This window comes from Delphinapterus leucas, unplaced genomic scaffold (assembly GCF_059928025.1).
Source record: "Delphinapterus leucas isolate spDelLeu-1000000601 "Yukka" unplaced genomic scaffold, BTC_Dleu_Yukka2 spDelLeu_asBTCV2_sq64, whole genome shotgun sequence".
NCBI lineage: Eukaryota > Metazoa > Chordata > Mammalia > Artiodactyla > Monodontidae > Delphinapterus > Delphinapterus leucas.
This window is the reverse complement of record NW_028322273.1, coordinates 1,065,374-1,079,949: the sequence shown is the minus strand read 5'-3', so window position 1 is coordinate 1,079,949 and position 14,576 is coordinate 1,065,374. Positions and strand designations below refer to the sequence as shown.

The following is a 14,576-nucleotide window of genomic DNA, read 5'->3' as shown; positions in this document are numbered from 1 at the left end:
GCCGATGCAGGGGACGCGGGTTCGTGCCCTGGTCCGGGAAGATCCCACATGCCGCGGAGCGCCTGGGGCCCGTGAGCCATGGCCGCTGAGCCTGCGCGTCCGGAGCCTGTGCTCCGCAACGGGAGAGGCCACAACAGTGAGAGGCCCGCGTACAGAAAAAAAAAAAAAAAAAAAGAATTCGGAGCCGCTGTAATCAAGGCAGGCTCTGCCTCCCAGATACCCTGCTCCTGAGCTGTGTTCTTTCCCAACAAAGCCTGCTGCCTGACAGCACCAGACCCTGTGCAGAAAAAAAAAAAAATTGGTTTATTTGTTTTGTTTAAGTAAATCAATAAACGACAAATGGTCTTGAATAAGGAGGGAAGGGGGCAGGGCACAACCTTTAAAAGAATGATATAGCCATAGGACATGACAAAAACTGTTTAGAACCAACCTGGTCCAAGATGGCGGAAGATTTGACTCCCAGTGGACCTTGGGCTTCATTATATGCTCATTGTAATACATTAGCATGCTAAATGACACACCCACCAGCACCATGACAGTTACGAGGCTGACTATAAAAGACCAAAAAGTGGGCGGTGGCCCAATTCCTGGAAATCCCCATCCCTTCCCCCAAATAGTTGGAATAATCCTCCGACTCATTAGTCTATGAAATTACTCACCCCTATAAAAACTGACAACCCTGTACCCTGGGGCCTCTTACCTTCAGGGATGGCCCACACTCTGTGGAGTATGTATCTCCCTGAATAAACCTTCTTTCACTTTACTATAGCTCTCTCTTGAACTCTTTCCTGTGCGAAGCCAAGAATCCACACTTGGCAGCCGTCCCAGGGACTCGCCTGAGACCTGGGACGTGACCATCTTCTCGCACTCCACTTTATCTCCTGCAAGTCTGAATTGAAATAATAAATATTAAATTAGCTTTCTTCTAAAGGGATTTTTACATTTTCTTTAGTTTATGATAAGCCTAGAATGTGTGGTAACTTGGAATAAGAAAAAAAGAAAGATTTGAACGCAAAAGGCTGTAATGAACTACAAGGGGATGATTGGGTTCTATGGATAAACTGAGGAAGATAAGGATGCCAAAGATTCCACAGTTAAGTCATTTGCTGTTTTGTGTTTGGTTATGAGTTCTCTCCTGTGTGGTCAGGTCACTGGAAGTTGCTGTTCTCTTGCTCTCTGTACATCCCCAGCTAGACCAGTGCCTGGGGTCTAGCTACACCCTACTCACATGACTGACCTTCCTACATACTGTCCCCAGGCCCCAGCTAGAGATTGTTCTTATCAAAGAGGAGGTGAGGGGCATGCCCGCTGCTAGTTTCCCTGGTAACCAATGAGCTAACCTGACTTCAATTCCCCCTATAACTGGCAATCTCCTCTTCCCCCCAGGAGCAAAGACTGGCACCATGTGCTGCCCACCATCTGCTGCACATGGTGGGGTGTTGCTTCAGAAGTATAAGATCCCGCTATCCATTAAACCATTGATGTCTCTGTCACTGACTCCGGGCTCTTTCTTTGTCTTGAAGCTGGGCAACTACAGGCCTTGAAGGCCAGTGGGGTGCAACCCAACACCTCCTTAATGCCCATATTTTGTTTACTGAATACAATCAAAGTTGTTATTGACAATTTGGAGAGTAATGCAAAGGACACATTAGTGGTAGGATGTCAGCAGTTGCAAAAAATAAGCCTCAATTTTGGTGATTTCAGATTGAGCTGGAATAGAACTCCCTTGGAAAATTTTAAAGTATATTTATAATAATAAAACCAACAACAATAGTGGTAGTTGTAATAATATAAACAATGATAATGACTGCCAACATTAATGCACGCTATCTGACTCAGGTATTGTTGAAGTGCTTTACCTGGATTATCACTTAATTATCACTATAATGTATGAGGTAAAACTGTTGTTCCCTCTGTTTTCAGTGAAGAATTTGAGTCACCAAAAATTTAAGAAACTTGCCAAAGATCAAACTTCTTACAAATGAAAGTCGCAGAGAGTCAGAGTTGGTAGACTTAGCTAATCACCCCTACACTAGTATACTCTCCATTCACAGAAATGAGGGGAGAGGGAGTTTAGCCTTTGATTTATATTAATTGATAGAGTAATTCTAGAACACTGAGCTTCTGTGGGTTATGAATGCTATATTTGTGTTTATTTTGTATGTATTTCCTACCTTTTAAGATTATTTTTCATTTTATTTATGTGCAACAGAATTGTGTCATGAAATAAATATCACTAGAAATATATTTCTCATACTGTCAACTGGTTGCCAAGTCACGTACTTATAACTGTTTAAAACTGAGCAAGTACTATTATGTAAACAGATGTTTCATCCTCCATAAGACTGGTGATTTATGAAATACATTTTGTAATAAGTTAAGAAGACTGTAGAAATATCACTTCCCCATAAATGAAACAAAAGAATCAATTTATTACACAGAAAATGGGTAATGTGGAAATTGGATTCTGTGACAACTCATTGAACAAACAATCATGAGCAACCACAATAAAATGTAATTTCCTTTACCTTAAATTCTTTAAAGTTAGCAGTTAAAGCTGGGATTCTCATATATGCCATTCCATATCTTCCAAGAAAATGATTTTGTGTGTCAAATATCTGTAGCAAGGATAATTCATGAGCTGAGATTTTAAGGGTGAAGAAACCAATGAAAAGTTGCACTGGTGTTCCTTTGCTTCAGACTTATAACTGCACAATGTTAATTTTTTTTCAGTTTTGTGTGAGCTTATGTAGTGACAGGAAAGCATAATATAATCAAGACAGCAGGGAGCTTCTCTCTACAACTCGAATGAATTTACATTTGTCCATTATGTAAATGATTCTTCACCATTTTCCTATTTGCCTATTTGAAGTAGCGTCAGAGTGAATTTCCATGTGCGCTTATGAAAGTGTTTTCAAAGTCTTTCTACAATGATACAAAAATACTCATTTTTTCATTAATATTAAGATAAGTTACTGGTGTATTTCTATCAGAAATAAGAAATTGGTCAAATGTGTTCTTATTTTCTTTATTTATCTTGTATATGATTTATCCTGCAAAGCTAAGTCTGTTAATAGATTTATTTCATAACCTGAATTAGCCATGATTATAGTTTTAATAGTTGGAGGTCATTAAATACTTTTTATAATGTTTTTATAATAATTAGTAAATCCTCTAAAGTTTTCACTTAAAAGGGTGTGAAAACTATGTGTTAAATAAGAACAAAAATAAAATAAAAATATTATCACATCTATGACAGATATCTTTAATCAATAAATTCTAGAAATTTATCAAATAGAAAGTTTCCAGCCTCTGCAAGTTTTGAATTATATCCCTCTTGTTTTATTCTCTTGTAAGATAAATATAGTTGAATGAATTTTGCTATAAATATGAAAAATACTTTCAACCCCAGAAGTTAAAGTGCATTTTAAAATGAATGCTTTTCAACATATTTCATTTAATAGTCAACTTTAATTTTGACTCAATGAATGCCATATATTTTTTATTCCTGAAATTTAGTTCACTTTATAGCAGTTGCACAAGTAGTCACTCAGTCAGTGCAATTAATAACATACGGCAGGCAAGTAGTAAAAGTGTTTAAACCATTTATTTTCTTTAGTGCAGACTTGGGGAGGTTTGCTATGGCACAGATTTTTCACTAGTAAGCAAGTTTCTGTTCAGTAGTGTATATGACATTTTTTTCTGAGTTTATTGTCCAAAGGATAGTCTAAGCTCACAGCTCCATCCTCCTCAATGAATACTTCTCCCAAATTGCTCATCTACTTTTATGCTTTAACTATCACGTTTGTGGCCACAAACCTCATATTAACAACCAGTGCTCTAATTTTTTGTTTCTCTAATTATCTATTCAAAGCTACCTTCAAGGTATCTCCACTTTCATTTTCTCCCAACCACACAAATTTAATAGTCATAAACAAAAAGCTGTCTTTCTATTGCTCTTGTGCCTCTTCTTACCCTAGACTTTTCTTTTGCATCTGTAGATCATGCCCAGTCTGCCCTCTGCCCAGACTTGAAGTCTTCAATTTCTACTTCAGTGTCCACTTACATCCAGTACCTTCCATTGCTCTACTCTGGGCTTGTGTTCCTGCTTTAATTTGTTTCACAAAATGCCTTTATTTTGTAGTACCTCTGTCATCAAACTAAATCCCTTAGGCATCTAAGACTTTTCTGTAACTAGCAGAATGAGTTCTTTTCAGAGTCATGCTTATTTCTTATAACTATGCAAACCAACACCTTTAGTTAAGTCATCTTTATCAATACTACTCCTCCCCTTGTATCTCCTTCTACACACACACACACACACACACACACACACACACTTTATTCATATCGGCAACTATTCCTTTCCTCATTTTATGCCTCACATGGGCAACCGTTTCTAATATGCTCAACTAATTCAAACCATATATTTTACTCTAAAGGTTGCTTAAGAATTTTCTTGCAAATTCTGAATTGCTTATGCTTAAATATTTCAATTCTTGATATTCTCTTTTTACTACCTCATCCACTGTGTGATGCATGGTGACCTGGAATTTAAGGAAAAATTGTAGAAGGATTTTCTAGAGGGTGGATGTTTTCTTTCATTTAAATTTTAATTAAATACATTGACATTATTTTAACACAATAGCACTTGTTTAAAAATGTTTCCTTATTTATAAATCAGTTAGATAGAATAGTAAAGGTCATAAAAACCAATTGTAATAAAACTATAAATTTCAGGATTTCTATGGGAACCTAATGCAAAATGTAATTCAGAAGAGGATATATGAAAGCAGATTCTGTAGAAATTCTCTGAGTTCAAATATGTCATTGTAGATTTTCACTCTGCTTCCAAATGACACAAGCGTGATATAAAGTGAACCTCTTTAAGTTTTTTATCATTTAAATTTGTGAATTTATTATCCATTCCAGCTTTTTAGTGTTTTTTAAAGACGTGGGTGGGATGCAGGCATTACTTCTTGCACCATTTTGGCTTCATACCACTAGATTTAAGCATTTAACAGTTGGAAGCCTCTTACGTGTTCATTTGTAGAAAATGAACTAGGGAGGATGGTTTCACAGTGACTCTCCTGCCTTCTCTCTGCTCCAAGTGGAACATCTGCTGGAGGTATGTGCATTCTTTCTGCAAAGACATGATGTCCTTGTACCCATTTTCAATTTCGTAATGATTGTCAGTGAGAACTGGTGAAGCGTGAAGTAGAGAGTGCAAGTTTGGTTGTCAGGAACAGCAATGATCTGTGCTAGATAGGAAGGTTGGATAGGAAGATAGAGGTTAGATAGGAAGAAAGGAGTTGATGTATTAAAAACGATGCTGGATTGAGGTCCTCTGGAAACCAAATTGGAGACATTTATTTGCATGAGATGTATCAGACGGTGCTCTTAGTCACAATTGCCATAAAGGAAAGGAAACAATGAGAGTTTGAACCTTGATGTAGTTGAAATAGAGGTTTCATTCACTCCTATGAGAAGCTCTAGAGTTTGTATGGCCAAATAGACTACAAGATCAAAATGAAAAATTGCAATAATGACATAGTCAGGAAATTAAAAAGAGGAAAGAAAGAAAGAATGAATGAAAGGGAGAAAGATTGAGAAGAGACTAGTGAATAGCTGTAAAACTAATCAAATTGAAAAGGAAAAATGTTTTAAATGAATAAAAAATCATAAATATCATGAAAAATAAATTAAAAATCATAAACTGTATATATTGGCAGAGCATAACAGGAAATATCTCATAAAACTTTGTGCACTGCACTAAATTTGGGTATCTTCACATAGTAGAAATCTATTTTAGTATTAACATAAAATTTCATGTTGTAAAGCCTCCTAAATAACCATTAACAAGATATAAGGACACATTTTTAACAGAATTAACTTGTAATTTTTAATGCCTGGATTTAGGAATAGTAAAATAAATACTGGGTTTTGATAAGCCCAGTGGAACACCAGGATATTTGAGAAGATAAAAAATTATTAATTTTAGTCATGAATTAAATTAATCAATACGTAAAATATCTACTATGACATTAATAACACTCAAATACAACTGATATTTTTCAGGCAGTATAGACCTTTCTTATTTTCCCTATTTTGCAACTTTTTGCTCTTTTTCAATTTTTAAAATTTATTCTTTTGTTTTTTTCCATCTGCCTCTTTCTAATGTTTATTATTGAAGCTAGATTTATGGATGTCAAAGGAACATATTAAAACCCACAAAATTTAGTAATAATGACTCCTCTGAAAATATGAAGTAAAGGCCAAATGCTGTTGAGTGGCATGTAGATGGAAACTCAAGAAAAAATAGTATTTATTATAAAATTAAGCTTATCATCAAATTTGTAAACATGTAAATGGTGTTAGAGACAAGATTTTTCTGTCAGTTTCTCTATATCAGTAGAAAAGGCAACAAGTGCAGAAAAATAAACAAGCAACAACGATGACCTTCCACATGCTATCTGCGCTCTCAATATTTTTGTACTTATTTGACATAGCAAACTCTTAATGAAATGCATGCTGGGGTAAGGAAGGGCGCTGGGGCAGATCGTTGTAACACTCTGCTGGTAAATAACATTGCTCCCCTCCTAATTCTAAGAATCATTCGGTTTCTCTAAGGAAATATATATATTTTGTTGTTGTTGTTATTGTTTGTGGGAGGAGGATGAGATGTCAATTTTGAAGCAATGGAAAAGAAGGAAAGATGTAAAGATAAAAACTGGAAAGACTAATTCCAGAACTGATTTTCAAAATTGCCTGAGAGAAATAATCTATATTGTCAGAAATCAGGATAGTGATTTCCTTTGGGAGTTGCTACCAGAAGCAAAGATGAAGGAGGCTTCTAGACTAAAATGTTTAACAAAATTAGTGTACCCCCTAGAACAGTAGCTCATTTTTTTTTTTTTTTTTCAGTACACGGGCCTCTCACTGCTGGGGCCTCTCCCGTTGTGGAGCACAGGCTCCAGACGCGCAGGCTCAGCGGCCATGGCTCACGGGCCCAGCCGCTCCATGACATGTGGGATCTTCCCGGACCGGGGCACAAACCCGCGTCCCCTGCATCAGCAGGCGGACTCTCAACAACTGCACCACCAGGGAAGCCCAGTAGCTCATTTTTAATGCTTCAAGAATACTTAAAAATAATTTTTTAATGATTAATGTAAACTATGGAAATAGCACACAAAATAAGTACACAACTAATCATGGTAATTCATACCTGTTTTTTTGTTGTTGTTGTTTTTGTTTTTTTTGGCTGTGCCATGTGACTGTCAGGATTTTAGTTCCCTGACCAGGGATTGAACCCAGGCCCCCTGCAGTGGAAGCCCAGAGTCCTAACCACTGGACCACCAGGGAATTCCCTCATGTCTGTATATTCTAATCATGTGATAGAGAAGATTCTAAGATATTCCCCTAAGATCCCTGCACTGTAGTGTAAATGACTTATATAATCTCCTTCTCTTGACTGTGGGTGTAGTCTGGAATATAATGGGATATCACTTCTGTGATTAGTTTACTAATAAGCTAACTGTGTGTTATGCAGAAGGGAGATTATTCTTGTGTGGCTGACCTAATTATGTAAGCTTTTAAAAGAAGGTGAAACATCAGAGATGGAAGAACACAAATGAAGATGAGAATTCCATCAATAGTCTATCATAGAAATCAATTAATGAAATTTATTTTGAGTTCATAGATTTTTATTTTATTACATTTTCTCTTTAAAATTTTAATCTAATTATTATTGTTAATTATTATAGGTACAATTATCTTATTTTATTAATTTCAACTCTTACCTTTCTAATTTTCTCTCTTCTACTTTCTTTGGGTTTAATTTGATTTTCTTTTTCCAGCATCTTAAGGGAATAATTTAAGTCATTGTATTCATAATTCTTTTTTTTCTAATATAAATACTTAAAGACACATATCTCAAGACTGTTTTAGCTCTATTGAACAAATTTTGATCTACTGTGTTTCCATATTTACTCATTAAAATATTTTCTATTTTCCTGAGTATTTTTTTGTCCCAAGTGTTATTTGTAAGTGAATTGTTTAGTTGAATATTTTCTAATTCACTTGAATATTTTAATATGCCCCTTTTTGTGAATTACTAATTTAATTATGCTGTATAAATGGACTCATACAATATGTCCTATTTGTGGATGTCTTTTTATATCTGGAATAAAATTTACAAGGTTTTTCTATATTGTAGCATGTATCATTACTTAATTCTTACAATGAATAATATTTCATTGTATGGATATAACACATTTTATTTGCTCATTTATCAGTTGATGGACATTTAGATTATTTCTACTTTTTGTCTATTAATAAACCATGCTGCTGTGAAAAAGTGAAGAGAAGTTATGGTAGATATATGTTTTTATTATTCATAGGTATATACATATGAAAATACCGAGGAGGGGAATTTCTGGATTATATGGTAACTCTATTTTTAACATTTTGAGAAACAGCTGAACTATTTCCCATGGAGTCTGTATCATTTTACATTCCTACCACCAATTTCTCAACATCCTGGCCAGCTAGTTTTATGATCTGTCCTTTTGACTTTAGTCATCCTAGTAGGCATTAAATAGAGAATATACTGTGAATATCCGACTATATCAGTATCAGAGATGATCATGTGCTGTGTGTCATTTAAATAGAGTATATTATATCGATAGTTTTTACGTATAAAACTGCCAATGCATTCTCTGGATGAAGCCCATTTAGCCGTATATACTTATTTTTATATATTGTTGGATTCATTTTTTATATATTTGGATTCATTTTATATATATAAATGAATATATATATTCATTTTTTGGATTCATTTTATATATATAAATGAATATATATATTCATTTTTTATATATTGTTGGATGCATTTTTTCCAAGTATTTTTTGAACATTCTTTGTCTATATTCATTAAGAATATTGGTCTATAGATTGCTCTTATAATGTCCTTATACTAGATGGAAAATAGCCACCTGTCTTATTTCTATAGCGAGGAAATATTTTTTCACACTAATTCATGAACTCATTCTGTTCTATCATGATACATGCAGAAATAATGCAAATTTATATTAACATAGGAAAATTAATCATCATTATCATGAGGTGTTTCTTTTCAATGAAAGAGAAGCATGTAATTTCCATGTGCAGATGCACATTTAATGGGATCAGCTGTATGGTGATGGACAGAAACTACATTTTTGGTGGTGAACATGTTGAAAAGTATGCAGAAGTAGATAATACCATGTTGTACACATGGAACTTACATAATGTCATAAACTGACATTACCCCAATAAAAAACAAATCTAAAAAAAGCACACTTAAGAAGAAAATTACTGTCTTGCTTTATGGTGCTTTTAAAAATGATTTTCCTCCTTCAGTGTTGTTACTTCAAATCTAATAAATTTAAGATGTATATGTAGGGTAGTGTTTATATCTCATATGTGGTTGGCCCATAAATATTATTTAAAATATGCACAGTTTTACATTAGGGTATTATTTCCTGACCTCTCAACTAAAGTTTATAAATAACTGATTCTGACATTCTGTACATTGTAATATAAATGAGCATGGGGTACGATATCAACCTCTTACCATAACTGATCATTAACACTCAAGAATGTTTTATGTTGGAGTGGAAAAGAGTTGGCTATCATTGAATGGAAAACAGAAACATGATTATACTTAGAAAATAAAGGCAGTAAATGGTTCATTTGCTCTCTTTCCATTTGCAGAATTGTAATAAAAATGCCAACTAGATGGATATTTAGGCAAAAGTACATTGCAATGAAGGTCAGATTACAAGAGGAGCTGCATTAATATACAACATTTTTGTTTGAGCCTGCTTTTCTATTTCAATTTCAAGAGTACTTGGGTATTTTAATTTCAGTTATAGATACCCATTTAGCAACTCTCTTTTCTATAAAATAAATGTTAACACTTCTAAGTTATTCCATTTTACCATGTTTTCTTAGATTTTAATCTTAATATTAAAAAAAAATCACAACATTTGAAAGAAGTTACAGTCCTGTATATCACACAGAGTACTGAATGCCTTCTAGTTCACACATTAAGCTGCTGTAGCAGCAGCTGCATAGGATTTAGCACAACATATGGTGTTGATTCTTTCTCCTTTTTAATGAAAATCTGATTTATAAATCTCTTGCAACAAACTGGTGGTGAAATGTTTAGCAAAGCTATAACACATATTACTTGATATTTAAAAATGCCACCTTTTTTTCTCGTGAGCAAAATGATGACAGACGTATGAAGGTATGCTAAAAGAGGAGCGGAAATAAAATGGAAGGGAAGAATGAGAAAAAATGTAGAATTACAAGGTAATAACTAATACTCCCTAAAATGAGTCTCATAAAATAATGTTATTTTTATTGGTTAAATAATTATTTGCGCTGTAATTTTAGAGTTTTTAAAAATATTTTAAAGTATTAAGGTTGTAGTAAGGTGTTTTGTGTGTTTTATTGAGGGAGGGTAGAGAGGTAGTACAGCAGCTAAAGAAAAACTACACTGTTTCAGGATGTGTTAGAATGCTTTGTAAGACATTTCAAATAAATGTTCTTAATATGAACAATATCAATTTTTAAAATATAGAAAAATTGTATTAGCAATTAAAATAAAACGAAAAGTGTCATACAGGCTCTAGCTATACATATTCCAAGAAACAAACCTTGATGAAGATTGCCTTTCTTATTCATCAGTTCCTATTTTTCTATGCCCATGGCATTTATTCTTTCTAGAAATTAGCTAGTGACTTGATATCATCTCATGTAAGAACTGATTCGGACTAAAATATTTTCCTTATATTCTTGAAGATTCCCTGTTATGGTACCTGTAATCTTTCCACTTAGATGAGGGACTACTTAAAACATCTTCCAATGAAAATATATTTATCAAGAGGAGATTTAAGAAGGGAGAAAACCATCCTTTACCTCTAAAGTGATACAATGCAGGTGTTTTAAGGAAAAATAGATTTTCCTTATACATACATATATGCAGAGAAGCTTGATTCTCAATCTAAGTTTTAATCCTCATTACAACTCAAAACTAATATTTTGTTTATTAAGATGCTATCATAAGCTGTGCTAGCAGCCCTTCTCGAAAACAACACTTACATCATCACCAGTGGTGGTATCTTATTTTTTAATGTCACTGGTAGATTACAGACTGGGAATTAGATGTGTTTTTTTATAACCATTTACTTAGTGCCAAGTATTCATATGTTGATGCAGTCTGAGCTTGAGAACGTTGGGAATGACAGTTTCTATTTTCAGGCTAATCTTTTCTCTCTGTTGACCAAGTAACCTTTCCAGTCTTCACTTCCTCTTTATTCAGAATAAGTCCCCATCCCCCAATTCCTGACAAAAGAGAGCCTCGATATTCTGGAATAATCTTCCTCACCCTAATTTAGATGTGTCAAACCATGTCTGAATACTAGAGTGAGCGTGATTCAGCCACAAGCTGGTAACTCCACTAAGACTAGTGAAGTCAACATTAGACCCCTAAGAAATAAAGCATTTAGGGCTAGCAAAGAAGAGATTTTTAAAAAAGAAAAATACTAATATCTATTGCTGACTAGTGAATTTTTATTCATTTTATTTATAATAAACAACTTAGATCTTATTATGCCAATTGATCTTATTAAGCCAATTAATAACGCTGGTACAATATTTATAGGTGTTTCTAACAGAATTCATTTTATGTATAAATGGCCAGTCACTATTCTTGTTCTCATTATTACTACCGTTATGCCCATCCTCACTGAACACAAATAATTTACAGTAATCTGTGATCTCTCTAGAAAAGGAAATGGCATTAAGGGAAATCACAGATCGGCAGAGAGGAAATTAATTAAATATTAAATTAAATCTTGACAGCAAGCTTTCAGAGGCAGCAAAAAATCTCCATTGATGATACAAAGCAAATACACTTAACATCTTTCCTCATCTGTAGTATCTCAATAGATACTATACAGATCTAATACAGACCTAGATAACAGATCTAATGATCTGTCACATGAAACACCTGCTCCAAAGTTTCTTTTCTCCCAACTCCTAAAAACATGAGTTCTACAACCCAAGCTAGTAGGTAGATTTTTGCCCCTTTTTTTCTTCTCTCACATTGCTTAAGAGGCTTTCTACTTCAGTTGTCTGTAACTCCAGAGTAGTTTAAGTTATTCAACTTTTTCTGAATTTCATTTTAGTGCATCTCAAGAGGCTGACATTGATCAGACTCAGAGAATCTATCTTTTAATTCAAAGCCTGGGTAAAAATCTGTAAATGCCTGTGCGTGAATGCATAGTTAGGGTCAATATTACTTTTTCAGTACCCATACCTTTACACTGCACCTGACGTGTTGCGCTGATAAACACTATCAGGTATTCTAGTTTGCAAAAACTGTAAGGACCACTTCAAGGGCATCTCTGGGAAACTAGCTATTGGAACTGTCCTCAAATTTACCCTGCTGAGGCTAAAGTTTTCTTATCTATAAAATACTCTTCAGGGACTTACTTGGGGGTCCAGTGGTGAAGACTCCATGCTTCTACTTCAGGGAGCACAGGTTCAATCCCTGGTCAGGGAGGAAAGATCACGTATGCCATACCATGCAGCCAAAAATAATAATAATAATAAAATACTATTCATTACTTAATTAAAAAAATAATGGGGGAAGCAGTAAAAGCCCTCAATTCCAGAGGGTGAGAAAGCTTGGGGATAGAGAGCTGTGAAGTTCTTTTAATTAGTCCAGCACAGAAAGACTGATTTACCTAGAAATACCATTTGCTTAGTTTTCATGAAGTGCTTACTTCTGCATCTATGACCCTTTCTTCCAACCCCAGGCCCTCTTTGCCCCCGTTTGACAGCTGAGTCCTCTTCACTTGGTTCTGGATTCCAAGGCCAGGCCAGTCTAGATGGGATCTCTCTCACCTGAATATGAAAGTGATGATGATTCATATTGGACCTAACTCAGTATACATGAAGACACCGCTGGTAGAATCTATGTTTGGCCATAGTTTGGCACTTCCGGTAGAACAATACTCAGTAGCCATCCAGATTGCACTGGCCATTGTGCAGGATTTTTGTTCCAGAAAGTTGGAAAACTTACAGCAACAGTAGGCTGCTGGCCATCTTCTTCAGATTTACCAGTCAAAGTAACTATGTGCAAATCAACTGAGACAGAGTTGATAAAAGATATAAAGAAAGCAGGAAGACCTGATTCAGAAATGAGCAAATAAAGCAGCACCTGAAATCAGCAATATAATTGAAGCAGCAACAGAATTTATCAAACAGGACATTGTGATGTTCAGTGGATTTGTGAGAGGCTATTTGCTAGGCCTTGCCTCTTAAGGACATGAGTGTTCTGTCACAGTGGATTCAACCTGAGAGGAGAAGGGGTGGTAACATGATGATGTCTCTACAGTTCCAGACACCAGATTCTCCAGGGTGTGAAGAAAAAAGTAGTTGGGCAAAATGGAGCTCACAACTTACTGTTTGTCTTCTGACAAATCCTGCAGCGCAGCCAAAAAATAAATAAAGTGAATCCACTTTAAAAAATATATATGTTTGCAATAAACTAAAAGGATTGTAATGCCCTTTTGTGGAAGGTCTTAGAAATAATAGAATTATTGAATATATTAAATAGATTCTACTGATATAAAATACTAATAATGGGGGGAAAATCACTGCTGTTCTAGTCTCTGTGACATAATTAGTGCACCTTGTATCTCCCAAATCTTACCATTCTGTTTCTCTTGCAGGACCAGAATACGGTGCTGCCCTTTGCATTCTCTGCTTCCCAGCACAGAAAACACTGGCAAAGAACAGGCAAGGAAGCTGGACATTTAAGCCACTCTAAACTACAGATTATTCTTGAAGGAGAATCCTTTAAGGAACTGAGTTTTTGGTTTTACATGTATAGTAATGAATATATACAACTGAATTTTACAGTTATTTTTAAACAGTTGTATAAATGTTTTCTTAACTGAGAGATGACTGATTTTACTTTTTCTGTTTTCACTTGTATTCATTATGACGTTTTTAAAATTATAAGCCTTGAATCAATATACTTATGTGAGTGTTGATAAGAGTAGTCATTTCTAAGCTTGTTTGTCTCATGCCATAATATATACACATATTTCAAGATATTGAATTTATAGAAAATATATAGAAAAATATATGGAAGTGAATATTTAGAGAAAAAATCACTACTGATCACACCTCGTCAAATTATAAGATATGACAATTTCCCCTAACTACTCTCAATACAAATGCTATTAATGCATTTGTACATGCAGTGAAACTTTTTTTTTTTTTTTTTTTTTTTTGCGGTACACGGGCCTCTCACTGTTGCAGCCTCTCCCGCTGCGGAGCACAGGCTCCGGACGCGCAGGCTCAGCGGCCATGGCTCACGGGCCCAGCCGCTCCGCGGCATGTGGGATCTTCCCGGACCGGGGCACGAACCCGTGTCCCCTGCACCGGCAGGCGGACTCTCAACCACTGCGCCACCAGGGGAGCCCTGCAGTGAAACTTTTGAAAATTCATGTAGG

At 35.1% G+C, this 14,576-nt stretch overlaps 1 pseudogene; it reads left to right on the top strand.

Moving 5' to 3' along the window:
* Window positions 1-715: 715 nt before the first annotated feature.
* Window positions 716-14,347, top strand: LOC149743869 (FUN14 domain-containing protein 1 pseudogene; annotated as a pseudogene).
* Window positions 14,348-14,576: the final 229 nt, after the last annotated feature.